Source organism: Condylura cristata, unplaced genomic scaffold (assembly GCF_000260355.1).
Source record: "Condylura cristata isolate star-nosed mole 26May11 unplaced genomic scaffold, ConCri1.0 scaffold00008, whole genome shotgun sequence".
Classification (NCBI taxonomy): Eukaryota; Metazoa; Chordata; class Mammalia; order Eulipotyphla; family Talpidae; genus Condylura; species Condylura cristata.
In genome coordinates, this window is record NW_004567109.1 from 19,376,790 (window position 1) to 19,391,244 (window position 14,455).

Below are 14,455 nucleotides of genomic sequence, written 5' to 3' on the forward strand. Positions count from 1 at the left end.
TCCAGGGCAGGCGGGGATCGAACTCATGCGGAAGTGGCTTTAGTTTCTCAGTGCAGTGCTTTAACCCGCTGCGCCACCAGGGAGGGCCAACAGACCTTTTTAAGTATCACAGAAAACCCAAAACCATAAAACATGATCTGTTTGTCTGTAATACCAAAACCAGATAAGGACAACACTAATATCCAATTTCAACCAATATCCTTGAAGAACACTGATCTAAAAACCTTCAACAAATACTATCAATTCAAATTTCATAATGGATCACAAGATTACATGACATGATTAAGTGAGAGTTATGACAAGGATGCAAAAGTGGTGTAACATACATAAATCAATCAACATGGTACATCATATCAACAAAAGTAAAGATAAAAATCATGTATCAACAGATGCAGAGAAAATATCTGACAAGATTCGGTACCAATTTAGGAAGAAAACTCTAAACAAGGTGAGAACAGAAATATGTCTCAATATAACAAAGGCCACATATTATAAACCAACAGCCAGCATAGCACAATGGTGAAAACCTAAAAGCTTCCCCCTTAAGAAACGGAACACACAGGATGCCCACAGTTACCACTTCTGTTTCACTTAGTATTAGTGGTTTGGGCCAAAATACAAAAATAGGAAATCCAAATCAGTAGAGAAGAAGTGAAGCTATCACGATTCACAGACAATAGAATGGTACATCCAGAAAGTTGTGATATAGTTCTTTCTCTGAATATGTAATGACTTTTCTGACAAACCAACATATATAAAACCCTGAAGACCCCACTAAAAAGCTACTAGAATGAATGAATACAGCAAATCTATGAATACAGCAAAGTGACATATACCAAAATCAACATAAAATACCAACATGAATATACCAAATCAACATAAAAAAAACCTGTAGCCTTTTTATACACAATGAATGAGAAGAAATAAAGAAAATAACTCTATTTGTAGTTGCAAATAGAATGAAATACCTTGGAATTCACCTAGCCAAGGTGACAGATTCTAAAATGAGAACCCTAAGAACTTATTGGAGGACTCAGACATGAGATCAAAGGACAGCCCATGCTCACAAGTGGGGAGAGTTAATAAAATCAAAATGACTATTCTGCCTAAAGTTATATATAAATTTAATGTAATTCCCATTAACATACCAGTAATATTTTTCAAAAAAATTGAACCCCCCCCCCAAAAAAACCCTGCAATTTATATGGTGCCAAAAAAGGCCTCAAACAGCAAAAACAATCCCAAGAACAAAGGGGAGCAACAAAGGTAACTGGTTACCTGACTTCAAACTTTACTATAAAGCAATTATACTAAAGACAATATGGTATGGACATAAAAATAGATAGATACATCAACAGAACAGAAACAAAAGCCCAGAAGTAAATCCACATACATATCAGTACCTAGTCTATGATAAAGCAGCAATGACCTAAATGGGAGACAGGGGGAGAGGCAGAGAATTTCACTAATAAATAGGGCTGAGAAGTCGGGTAAGGAGAGTCTCATTAAGAAATGGTACTGGGGCCCTCTCTGGTGGTGCAGCAGGTTAGGACACAGCACTGCAAGCTGGCTGCTCCCGCTTCCGTGCCAGGTCGATCTCTGGCTCTGGAGGTGACCCACATGGCACAGCAGACCTCTCCTGACCCGCCTGCTGCTCCCCTCAGCAGTGTGCTTCGTCCATCTGCCTGTTCTTCTCCTCACTCTGTCTCTGGTGAAGCCTCTCACTGCCCCTGCACTTCTGGCTTGTACCCCAATTCTGTATGAATAAGTAAATAAATCTTTAAAAAAAATGGTACTGGAAAAACTAGAAGACTACACATAAATGAATAAAGATGAATTATTCTCTAACTTCATACACAAAAGTAAATTATAAATGGATTAAGAAGTTTTATATAAGACCTGCAACCAAAATAAATAAATAAATAAATAAATTACTAGCCAAAATAATAATAATAATAATTCAGCAGGAAAAAGAAAAATATCAGATGGTTTCACTCATAGGAGGAATACAGGGAAGCCAAAAGGGGAAGCGCATTATGGTGACAGTTACGAGGTCAGAGGAAAAAAAGACAAAAAGAAATTATTGGCAATATGTTCCATGATATTGATGATAAAGATGTTTTGAAGATTCAACAGCTATGGCAAAGGAAATAAAACACACAATTGGGGTTAAAGTTAAAAAGCTTTTACATAGGGGCCTCTCTAATGGTGCAAGAGGTTAAGTCTCAGCACTGTGAAGCTCTCTGCAGCCACTGCAGCATGAGTTTGATCCCCGGCCAAGGAGTGACCCACATTGTGTAGCAGCCCTCTCCTGTCTCGCCCGCTGCTCCCTTCAACAGTGTATTTCAGTTGATCTGCCTCTTCTGCGCCCCACTCTATCTCTGGTGAATCCTCTCACACATCCACCCCCCCACCCAGCACCTCTGGCCTACACCCCAGCTCCTGTAAGCATAAATAATAAAATCAATCTTTAAAAAAAAAAAAAGCCTTCACATATATAAGAAAATTAAAAAGACATCCTACTGAATGGGATAAAATATTCACATAGTGGGCCCTCTCTGGTGGCACAATGGGTTAGGATGCAGTGCTGCAAGCTAACAGCAACCACTTCAGTGTGAGTTTGATCCCTGGCCCTGGAGGTGACCTACATGGCACAGCAGACCTCTCCTATCTCGCCCCCTGCTCCCCTCAGCAGAGTACTTCCGTCAGTCTGCCTGTTCTGCTCCTTACTCTGTCTTTGGTGAAGCTTCTCGCTGCCCCTGCACCTCTGGCCTGTACCCCAGTTCTGTATGAATAAATAAATAAATATTCACATAGTATATAACTTTCAAGAGGTTAATACACAAGATAACCTAATTTAATAAATGGGCAGCAGATATGAACAGACAGTTCACCAAAGAGGATATTGAGATAGAGGAAGAATGTTCATCATCACTTCCAGTGAGAGATGCAGATTAAAATAGTGAAATCTCATAGCAGGAGTATAAACGACCAGGCAAGAAAATAAAAATAATGAACAACCATATACCAGAGACATTTTGTGGGGGTGGAGTGGGGAATAGGTTCAAAAAGGGGGGGAGGGAAGTGCACGGGATTATGGTGATGGCACACGGGTGACTTGGTGATGGGAAACCCGTGAGGATTACAATTGAGATGGAAAAAAAATGTACAAAATGATGTAAAAATAAACTGTTATAAAATAAAAAATAAAATAAAATAGCAGTGAAATATCACCTCACATCTGCAAGAATGGTACCTATTAAAAATAGCCCCAACAGGGCCCTCCCTGGGGGCGCAGCGGGTTAAAGCACAGCACTAAGAAGCTAAAGCCACTTCCGCATGAGTTCGATCCCCCCCTGCCCAGGAGGTGACCACATGGTGCAGCAGACCTCTCCTGACCGGCCCGCTGCTCCCCTCAGCAGTGTACTTCGTCGATCTGCCTGTTCTGCTCCCCGCTCTGTCTCTGGTGAAACCTCTCACCCTCATCATCTCTGGCCTGTACCCTAGTTCTATGTGAATAAATAAATAAATCTTTAAAAAAAAAAAAAAGGAGTCCCAACAACAAGTGTTGGAGGGGATGCACAGAAAGAAGGATGTGTTGGTGGAGCTGTAAACTATTGCAGCAATTATGGAAAGCAATTTGACTTCATCTTAAAAACTGAAAATGGAGGGAAGGGGAAACAAGCTAAAAGTGGAAAGAAATACTGTAAGAGTCAGCAATACCACACTCAGGCATTGATCCAAAGAACATGAAACCACCAACTCAAAAAACTACATCCTACACAGTATTTACTGCAGCACTATTTACAATAGCCAGGCCTTGGAAATAGCCTGAATATCCATCAACTGATAACTGGACCAAGAAGAGTCCACACTAGGAAATACCACACAGCCACAGAGAAAGAGGAAATGCAGCCACTTACAGCCATCTAGGAGCTTGGGGAATCATGTGCAGTAAGTCAGTCAGAATGACAAGGCAAACACCGGGCATTATATAACACACGATTAAAATAAAGTGCTGACAAAATCTAGTGGACATTAATCAACATAGTGAAAGCTCTGAGGTTAAGAGAAAGAGGCTGGGAGGAAGAGACAAGGGGAGATAAGGGATATTGGTGAGGGGGGAAACTGATAAAAACATCTTTTGATTTGAAAAAAGAATATACAAAGTCAACAATTGACTAACAGGAAAAGACTATTTGCATTATATCACAAAGATCTAATTCTCCTTGTTACAGAGCACTTACAAATCCATAGGATAAAGAATCAATAATTCAATAGGAAAACAGGCAAAGGCTATAAACTACGGGCTACAAAGACAAAGCAAATCAGCTCAAATGTATGAAAAAAGAAGCTTCATCCTCACTTGAAAGCGAGACACATGTCAGACTATAAGATACCTTTTCTCTCTCAGCTGGGTTGAGATCAAATGTCTGATAACCAGGGAACCCACTGCCCAAAGGTTGGGGTGACAAGAGGGAGATGTGCATAGGGAGGAAACAGGGGTTCAGGGCATCTCCTTGCACCCCTATGTCTCAGAGTGTGTGAACCTGACCTGAAGGAACCTGGTTTTGTCCCATTTATTTGGACCCCTGATACATGCCTGAGGGACTAATGCATCATTCCTCCCTGCTGTCTGTCTGGGAGACTTCAGCCTCTACCACCTGTCACCCAGGGAGGAATTCAGGCTTCCACAGAGTTCCCGTCCAGGTTAGTCCAGCACCACAAACTGGACCTTCACAAGGGGGTCAGAGAGATTGGGAGCACAGAATATTTACTTGTGATCACCTGACAGCCAACTCACATACCCCAGAGGCATGAGAGCACTGCACTTGTTTGCCTGCTTGATGAATTAAAGTTTTATTTTGGTGACTGCCTAGTATTTCACAGCATGACCATGGTGCTCATACTTTTAACAGTCTTTCATATTTATCGTTAAATTGCAATAATATCAATGCTAAAAATATATACTGACATTGTTAAATTCCAATTGTATTCTCAACAGGGGTGATTCTGTAACCAATGGACACTTTTGGCATCACAGAGGGGTTGTGTGGGGACCAGGGATGTTCTACACATCCCCCAATGTGCAGGACAGACCATACAACAGACAAGGATCTGGTGCAGAATGTCAATAGTGTGGAGACTGGGAAAGCCCTTCCTTAAAGAGTATCATTGTTCAAAATAGTCACGTCTTCTGGTGTTGTCCAACCTTGTAACACACTACTTTCAGCCAGCAAAACTAGAGAATATCCCTTTGGCTCCCAATTTAAAAGCTCCAACCCCAAACATATGCCAGCTCTTTAAATATATATATATATATATTTTAAGAATTGTGATCATCAAAGATTTATTTGTTTAAGCATACAGAACTGAGGTACAGGCCAGAGGTGTGGAGGTGGCAAGAGGATTCACCACAGACAGAGGGGGGAGCAGAACTGGCAGATGTACTGAAATACACTGCTGAGGGGAGCAGTGGACGGGTCAGGAGAAGTCTGCTGCGCGATGGATGTGGGTCACTCTCCAGCCGGGTTCAAACTCATGCTTCAGCGGCTGTGACAAATTCACAGTACTAAACTTTAACCCACTGTGCTACCAGGGAGGGCCCTAAATATTTTTCTAAACCACTGGGTATGAAAGAGATTTCTTAGTGTTTTATTAGTCAGTTTCAACAAACTTCATATACTTGGTCACAAAAAAAAAAGATGCCTGATGAACACTGTGCAGGAAGGGGCGTGGTGATGTGATGAGGTGTATCCATGACTGCTATGGGGAGGTGGAGGGGCAATCTCTAGAAAGAGCAATTAAGGGACAGTCTTCCAGAGATCAGGGCTCCTGATCCCTTGGGTGTGGGTTGAGTTGTGGCCCCTCAAAATTTCTATGTTGAATCCTAACCCCAGGGACTTCAGAAAGTCACATTATTTGGAAATAGAGTCACTGCAGATATGACTGGCTAAGATGAAGTCCTGGGGAGGGGGGGGTTCCTGCTGACTATGGCTGGGGGCCTTATAGAAAGGGGACATCTGGACCGAGAATGTCATGTGAAATCCAGGCAGAGACTCAGCCACACATCTACTAGCCAAAGAACACCACCGGAAGCACCCGAGAAGGCTGAGCACTTCTCCCTCCAGGCTCTCAGAAGAACCACGCCTGGGTCTCAGACGTCCAGCCTCCAGCGCTGTGAAACAATGCCTTTCTGTTGCTTAACCAGTCAGTTTATAGTACTTTGTTGCAGCAGCCCTAGCAAAGGAATACACCCTTTGACCCAGAGAGACAAATTTTTCCTAATGTGTTTTTGCAGTTGCGAAGTAGTGAATGGGCCAGCGTCTACACTGCAATACCCGTTTTAATAGCTGGGGATCAGAAACAACCCAAGGGGTCTACCCATCCAAAACTGCCTACATAAGTTACTGTCCATTCTAACCAAGGAATATTTTTCAGCTAAATATTTTCTGGTAAGGCGGTAACATAACATGTACTGATGGGAGTGACCTCAAAAGTTTAGAAAAGCAAGGTGTAGTCAGCTATACAGAGGATCTCTTTGTATAAAAATAGAGAGAAACAAGCAGAATATGTATGTGCAAATATTTGCTGGAAGATGCATAGATTCTATCTGGAAAGACACATAAGAAAATGCTAACTCGAGTTGTTTCTGAGCAGAAACACTTTAAGGACCACGGGGAGATTTCAGTCCCACTGTAAACATACCTGTACCTTTTGAACCTTTTACATTGTTTATACATCACCTGTTCAAAAAAAAAAAATCTCATGTAGAACATCAAGATGTCTCGTACTTCAAAAACCAGCACTAAAAAGAGAAAGTATAGCCATTTTAGCTTTTCATCTTCTGGAAATAACAGCTATTCATACCTGAAATGGGTTATTTGAGAAGATGATATCTCCTCTCTTATCTCTTCGTTTGGAAAGCACAAAATTTGTTTTTAAAATAACTAAATAGATCACACGAAAAGAAGCAGAAGGCATAGTATGAGTTCTAAACTGTCACACATAGAGGGCCTCGTTTGCATATATAATTCAGAGCAGGTATAATAATAATTTCAATCTATAGTTAATATTTCAGTATACTTCATTACACAAACCAATCCTGACAAAATATTTTTAATTCGTTTGTCTATATATCTTGCTTTTCTTCATAAAATTAACTTTAATATAAAACACTAAACAGTCACTATCACAAATAGGAAAAAGGTTAAAACTGGCCTTTAAAAATAATGAATCTTACTATAAAATTTCTAAGACAATTTTGGGCTCAGCTGACCAAAAATAAATTTTCTTAAAACATCTTTATCTTGCAGAAATTATGAGAATTTTTTTTTTATTCAAAAAAGGAGCCGCCATGTCCTTAATTGATGTGAAAACACTTCAAATGTCCAAACATGGAGAAGTGCTAGCCAGGCACATTGTGTATAGTGGTGCAAGCTGTGACCTGCACACCTCCAGGGGCTCACAATCAGATCATAATGCAGTTTCTGCAGTGAGCCACCTGTGCAGCTGTCCTATCAGCCCTGTGAATACTGAATATATGGGGCAGCCACAGGGTCTCTGAGAGAATGGGGTATCAGAGTATCAGAGCTGGATATCACAAGGACTGTGAAACCAGAACTTCATGCACACAGACCCTCAGCTCTCTACTTTGACCTCCCTTTTTGAGACTGGTGACGATCCTATTTTCCTAAACCGTCCTTGGTTTTCCCAAAGTTAGAAGGAAGGACCCCATTATCACTTCCTTTGCTGGGTACAACTCAAAGTCCCATTGTTTTCAAAGCTTCTATTCTTTGCTCCTGCTTCAATGGAGGCAGAGGTGATTAGCTTGTGCTAGCTAGAACAAGTAAATGGGACTGAACTTTAAATGACATTCAGGACACTTGGCCTCTGGGACCAGTTCTACCACTGGCTTTCTGTGTGATCGTGGCAAATCTTTAAGCCTCTCTAGGTTTCTGCCTCCCCATTTGCAAAAGGAAGAGGATTATTGCTATTTCTCTGCCTCCTGGAAAAACAGACACAAAAGAGAGGAAAACATGTAGTGATCATTTTCACAGAGGAGGAATAGAAATTCTAGCATCCAGCGATTAACATTAGATATCAAGAATTAGTAGACTGACAGTCAGGAGAACTTAGGAGGCAATGAAATCTCATCACCTCTCCGGGCTTCCGTTTGACCCATGTCTGATTGCCTGGCATGAACTAGGTTGCCAGTTTGCTGACCTTTCCCCAATTAAGAGTCTGTTTTATTATTTCTAAACTATTCCCACAGACTTCATCTTTTGTAAGGTTATCCCCTAAGCTGTATTTAGGTAATTATTAAGTAATTATTATTACCATTATAAAGGATATTTGGTATTGTGAGGGGCAGAATTTATGGGCTTACACAGTCAAAAAGTCTAAAACTGGCACTAGCTTCAGGCAAGGCTTAACCCAGCAGCATGACGAGGCCCCATGTTCTTTGACTTTTGTCTCTGCCTTCTTGATGTCACAAGGTGGCTTCCAGAAGTTCCTGGCACCATTCTCCTTTCTCATTTGTGATTGGCAAGAAATCCAGTTAGCTCAAAGAACTGAAAATGAGACTCAAACTCTGGTTCGCCTGAGTTGGGTCATGTGTCTTTACCTGGCCAATAAATACAGTCTAGAGAATGACATATTCTGGTATGCTTAAGCCAATTTGGCCCCACCCCTTAAACGGGGTCATTTCTGACCAGATCTCATGGCTGGGAAATCCCCAGCACTAATAGGAAGGGGGAGTCTGAGCAAACGGTGCTGGAGAGACTATCAACAGTGCTCTGTGGCATGTTTATTAGCCAGTGATATCTTGAACTGCCCATCAGAGCGTCTAACCCTCATGTGAACTTTACATAAGTGACCTCCAGGATCTTGTGAGCTGGTCACGATGACAAAACAGGCTGCAGATGGCCACTGGCCCATGTGACCTGATGTGAGCCCCGTCACAGCGAGCTCCTGACTGTGGTTAGAACTAGCCTAGACTCAAGTGCATCCAGCTCCTGCTGCCTGTTCTCTACTCCCAACTGACTCTTCATAGTTCTCTGGAGACTGCAGGCAAATCTCCAGCTCAAGTTCCCAAGTCTCTGACTGCATTTTTCAAATACAAAGAGAATCTCTGAGCTGGACTTGGCAAAGAGGATGCCACAGAGAGGTTCACAGCAAAACATACCTGGAAACACCCTGGCTCACTCGCAAGCATTTACCAACATCTGTCGCAGGCATCTGTCTTCAAAGAGCCACAGGCAGGTGCCCCAGGATATTCACAGTTCAATAGGGGAAGACAGGGAGGGGAGCCCAGGCACAAGGCATGATTATCACCCAAGAACACTCAGCAGCGGGACCACCTCAGCCCCGTGCATACCCTCCATGTTGGGGCGGGGGGGGGCGGTTAGAGGGGTGGGGTGGGAGAGGCTTTTCCAGCAGCTCTGAGGATATCATCAAAGTTTTTGGACCCCAGCAGAGATGGATGCAGGAGAGTTCAACCCCAAGGCTGGGAACCCAGTCCCTCTGCACCCCATTAGGTCTTCACAGAATTCTCCCTGGCTCTCTTACTGTAGTAGCTTTGGGTTAGAAGAGTGGGGTTGAGGCAGACTCAACCTTTATCCAACTTTCAGACTCCACCTCCTCCTGGATCTTCAAAATCAGGTGGGACTCACAGATTAGGGAGTGCACAGTGAGAACTTCCCTGGCACCTGTCCTCTCCCACAGACACCTGAGGCGTTGCCATTTCATTGAATTGGGCATTACTCTTACTAATCCCCAAGTAAGTTGCCAGTGCTTCTGACAACCTGCATGAGCTGGTGGGAGACCGAGCCAGAATGTGGGGGGTGGGGAGGGGCGGTGGGGGGGTGGACGAGGAGAAAGTCTGGCTAGTCCCAATCTCACTTTGCTGGAGTTAACTTACTGTGTAGTCAGAGGCAAGTCCCTCACCCTTCCCCTCTCTTCATCTGTGATATAAACGTTTCAGGTTAATCAGTCTCTATGGGGCTTTCCAGCCTTAACAGTCCAGAAAGTAATCATTCAGCGTTCAGTAAAGAGGGAGCAGGGCGAAGAGGGCAAAGGCACTGGGAAGAAGGGACTCAGGAGAGCCAGCTGACCAGCGCCCAAGGACAGAGAGGCCCAAGTGTAGCTCAGACTTAATCTTCACATGGCTGTTTCTCAGCCATGGAATAGAGTAACAGAACTGAACAACACAGAGGTCCTGCACAAAACACGCCCCCTATACAACTTTAGATTTACACAAGAGTTTCAAAGACTGCACAGAGAACTCCCATATGCCAGCTCCTGGTTTCACTGTCCCCTCACACCATGGCGGGACATTTGTCAAAACTAAAAACACCAATGTTGGTGCATCCCTGTTGACTAAGGTCCAGAGCTGATTGCATCTGACCAGCTTTTCCACAAATGCACTTTGGGTTCCAGGATCCAACACGCCTCATCACTGTCTCCTGGTGTCCTCTGGCCTGGCATGCCGGGTCTGCCACGCGGTCAGGAGGCATTTCTCAGTTTTGTGGAGTGCTGGTCAGGTGTTTTTTAGACTCTCCCTCAGTTTTGGCTAACCTCATGTTTTGTCTGGGGCCAAGGATTTGAGGGAAGAAAACCATGGAAGTGAAGTGCCCTTCTCCTCCTGGAACACCGAGGGTACGCGAGAGCCACCTGACTCACTACTGGGGATGTAAATTAACCCAGATCATCTGGTCAAGCTGGTATCTGCCAGGTGTCTCCACTGTGAAGTCACTATTCTCCCTTCCCCTACTCTATTATTTAGAAGCCAGCCCTAAAACGAGGGCACATGCAAGGGAAGAGGAGGAGATAATTCAGCTCCACCCTGGAAGGAGAATGAATACATACTTCTTGGGATTCTTTGGTAAGGATCTGCCTCTCCTCCCAGTTATTTATTCAATATGTAATTAAATCAATTTTTTAATCATTTATTTCTACCGGTCTGTATTCATGGGTATGAATGTGATCACGTGAATTACAGTCTAATATTTCATTATTTGTTTTCTTGCTCTATCGTTGTAGCTTTGGCCACTGGAGCACTTCCAGCCCCTGGTTCCCTCGGACACACCTCATCCTTGTGTGTTCGGAGCACTTTATAACTCTGACTCCACAAGATGCTCTGGGGTCCCCCTTCCCCGGCCCTAACCCCAGAATCTGCAATTCTCTAAGGAAATACAGTATTTTTAAAACAGATCCTCCAGTTAACCTGTCAATAGTCCAAATATATTGTACTGCATTTGAATACAGGATGAAAAGAATTAATTTTTCAACTACTAATTAAAACCTACCTCAATATTTGCATGGAAGAACTACTGTGACAGTCTTTTTCTTAAGATACCAAGAACTGCAAAACATGGAGGGAGGGACCTGAACTTGGCCTCTGCAGCCTCTCAGCTGTTGTGCGGGCAGTCCACCCACCCTTCCTAGGTGGTGAGCTAGCTCCTATGTCCTCCACAGTTGAGCTGCCCAAAGGAGCAACTCAAAGCTAAGGTAATTCCTTGGACCCTGCTTCTCCAGCCTTCCCCAGCTTCCACCCAGGGGGCTACATGTCCTGCCGCTCTGCAGACCCCACCCAGGCTGCCCAGGCACAGGCAGGTGGCAGGAGAGCAGGCAGGCTCCAGGAAGGAAGTTGCCACGCCCAGCTGCCAGACAGATGGGCAAGAGGCAGGGGTGTGGGAGACTGAGCACCATTAGATCCAAAGGGCTTCTGGGGCTGGCGCCAAGGTTTGCCAAATCCAGCTGTACACAGAGCAGGGGTTCCCCAGAGCAGCCCTGTGCCCTTGGGAGTGTCAGCGTCTGGGGCAAGAGTCCTCTTCACAAGCCGGAAAGCAGAGAGACTGCGGCTCACTTAGGGAGGGCACAGGAGCTGTGACTCATCACCAGTGCTGGGCAGCAACGGGCCTGGGGCGTTGGCAGAGTCCCAGCCAGTCCTAGCAGCAAGAGGGTCCCAGGCAGGAACTGTAACCCAGCACCTGGGACACAGACAGGGCGACGCAGGAACACTGGCAAGGAAGCAACCCAGCACCCTAGCAGTGTAGGCAGGCCTCCCAGACATCATCTGAGAGAGGAGTGGAATTGTCTGGGCAGCAGTCTGGAGGGAAGAAGGGGAGGGCGCTCCCAGTCCAAGGCAGGAGCAGACGCAAAGGCATGGAAGTGTCTGCAAGTGTCTGCATGGGGCTGGCACAGTGCCCGCCGCCTAGTGAGTGCTCCATAAACGAGAAGCATTATATCGCTGTGGTTGACTTATCATCATGACGATTATTAACCTGGACTTGTTACTTAATATTTTTACTGTCTTAGAGGTGGTTACTACAAGGAGTAAGTGCCTGCTGCCACCGAGCTTCCTCACCTATAAAAGGGCTTGTTGTAACAACTGAGATGGAAAAAGATGTAAAAATAAAGTATTATAGGGCCCTCCCTGGTGGCGCAGCGGGTTAAAGCACAGCACTAAGAAGCAAAAGCCATTTGCACATGAGTTCGATCCCCGCCTGCCCCGGAGGTGACCACATGGCGTGGCAGACCTCTCCTGACCCGCCCGCTGCTCCCCTCAGCAGTGTACCTCCTCGATCTGCCTGTTCTGCTCCCCACTCTGTCTCTGGTGAAGCCTCTCACCGCCCCTGAGCCTCTGACTTGTACCCCACCTCTGTATGTGCAAATAAATAAATCTTTGAAAAAAAAAATGGATACACTTTTAAAAAAAAAAATAAAGTATTATAAAAATAATTAAAAATAGGTAATTTACTACAAATAAAATAATCTTTAAAAAAGGGGGGCTTGTGAAGAGCAGCAGTACAGCACACAGTGCTCAGCTGTAGTGGCATGGGCATGTGAGGGGCCCTGGCTGAGCCTCACTTATCCCGCTCTCCTTGGCCAGCCAGCCCCTGGGGTTGCCCAGCCTGGGCGGCACAGAGGAGGGGCAGGCAACAAAACAGGAACCTAGCTAAGCACTAGAAATGCACCCTCCTGCCTCCAGGGGGTTGTCTGTGGCCTCCCACAGAACACGCGGGTGTGAACGTGGAGGCTGACCTGCTTTGGGGAGACCCATGTGAATTCCAGGGCCACCAACTCCTTGACTCTGGGTGAGGGATTTCACCTTTCTGCATCTCTGCGTGTAAATTTCCTCAACCTATCAAGTGCACTAAGACTCGTACAACAATACTCAAAGCACACTCTTTGTAACGGAAAATGGTCCCAGAAGAACCATCTAACAGGAGAATGCACAGATCTCTAGCATTATGTTCCTCAAATAGGATAATTCTCAGTAATAAATTATAGGGGCACAGACAATAGATGTGGACGTTAAAAGACAATGTGCACCCAAAAATGTTTAAACTAAACAATATATTATTTAGGGTTTCATACAAAGGTGGTAACTCCCCCCCCCCGAAAAAAATAAAATTCAATGAGCCCCAAATTCAGGCCACTAGTTCCTCAGGCTGAGAGGAAGAAGCTGTATGGGAGGAAGGTGGAGGGCTACAATATACAGGTGCTGGTCTGTTTTTATTCCCCACCGCCATCTCTTGCGCCCTTTAGCCCTTTCTCACTCATTCTCTCCCTCTCAGCCCCTGAAGTTTCACTATGGCTCTATTTTTTAGGTTAGGTGATAGATACCTGAATATGGTATCTTTTACCATAAATTACTGTGGATTGTAACACTAACACCTACCTTACTGGCCTAAGACAAGGTGGAGAAAATGGAAGTCAAGTGCAGGCCCACAGGAAGCATTGTGTGGCTTCCTGGGCCTCAGTTTCCCCCATCTGCGTAGTAAGATGACGACGAGCTTGTGGGATCTGTGTTCCCTTTGCTCGCACACACTGAAGACAGGTGCCAGGCTCCACCCCCACCCCCAGAAGAGTCTCACCTCCACCTGAGGGATTGACCTGGGGACCTAAAGCATCCGGGGGGGGGGGGGGTGCGGCCTCCAGCCAGCACGGGGCAGGCAGGGGGTGGCGGCCAGGAGTCCAGCGCCTGAGTAATAGTACTCAGTGGGCACTCCACTGATGGGGGGCGGGGGTGCACCGCCTCGCTGGGTCGGGGTGTGCTGTTTGGCCCTGCCTTCCTATCCCTATCCCGATGGGGAGCTTCTGTCAGAACAGCGGACGGGACTCGGCCCTGGGGGCAGCCGCCCCTCTGCCTACCTGCTCCAGTCACGGCGAGCAGCCGGGGTGCTCCTGTCTCAACCTGGAAGTGCCTGTCCGGTGTCCTGCCTTTGTAAGCATGAACCTGCCTCCAGAGGCGTGGGCCACCCTCTGGGTCCTGATTCACTCAGTGCGCGCCTGACGGGACCCTAGTCAGCCGGGGCGCATCGCCACTCGTTCCCGGGACTTGCCTGCGCGGCCGTACCTGAGCCGGGCCGGTGCCGCCCGGCGCGGTGCGCGTCCCTGCTTCAGTTCGTGCTTACCTTTCGCCCGCGGGCCGCGCGGGGCCCTCCGG

General features: G+C 45.6%; 1 long non-coding RNA gene across 3 annotated transcripts in view; it reads right to left on the bottom strand.

The window, feature by feature from the left end:
- Positions 1–14,449, bottom strand: part of LOC105853408 — an 85,219-nt gene extending 70,770 nt beyond the window's left edge. For 2 of the 3 annotated variants that reach the window (XR_001145263.1, XR_001145262.1), the window contains exon 1: positions 14,366–14,449. This is a non-coding gene — a long non-coding RNA (uncharacterized LOC105853408). Of the gene's footprint in view, positions 1–14,160 lie in introns of all 3 variants that reach the window. The other variant, XR_001145264.1, reaches the window with a different exon arrangement.
- Positions 14,450–14,455: the final 6 nt, after the last annotated feature.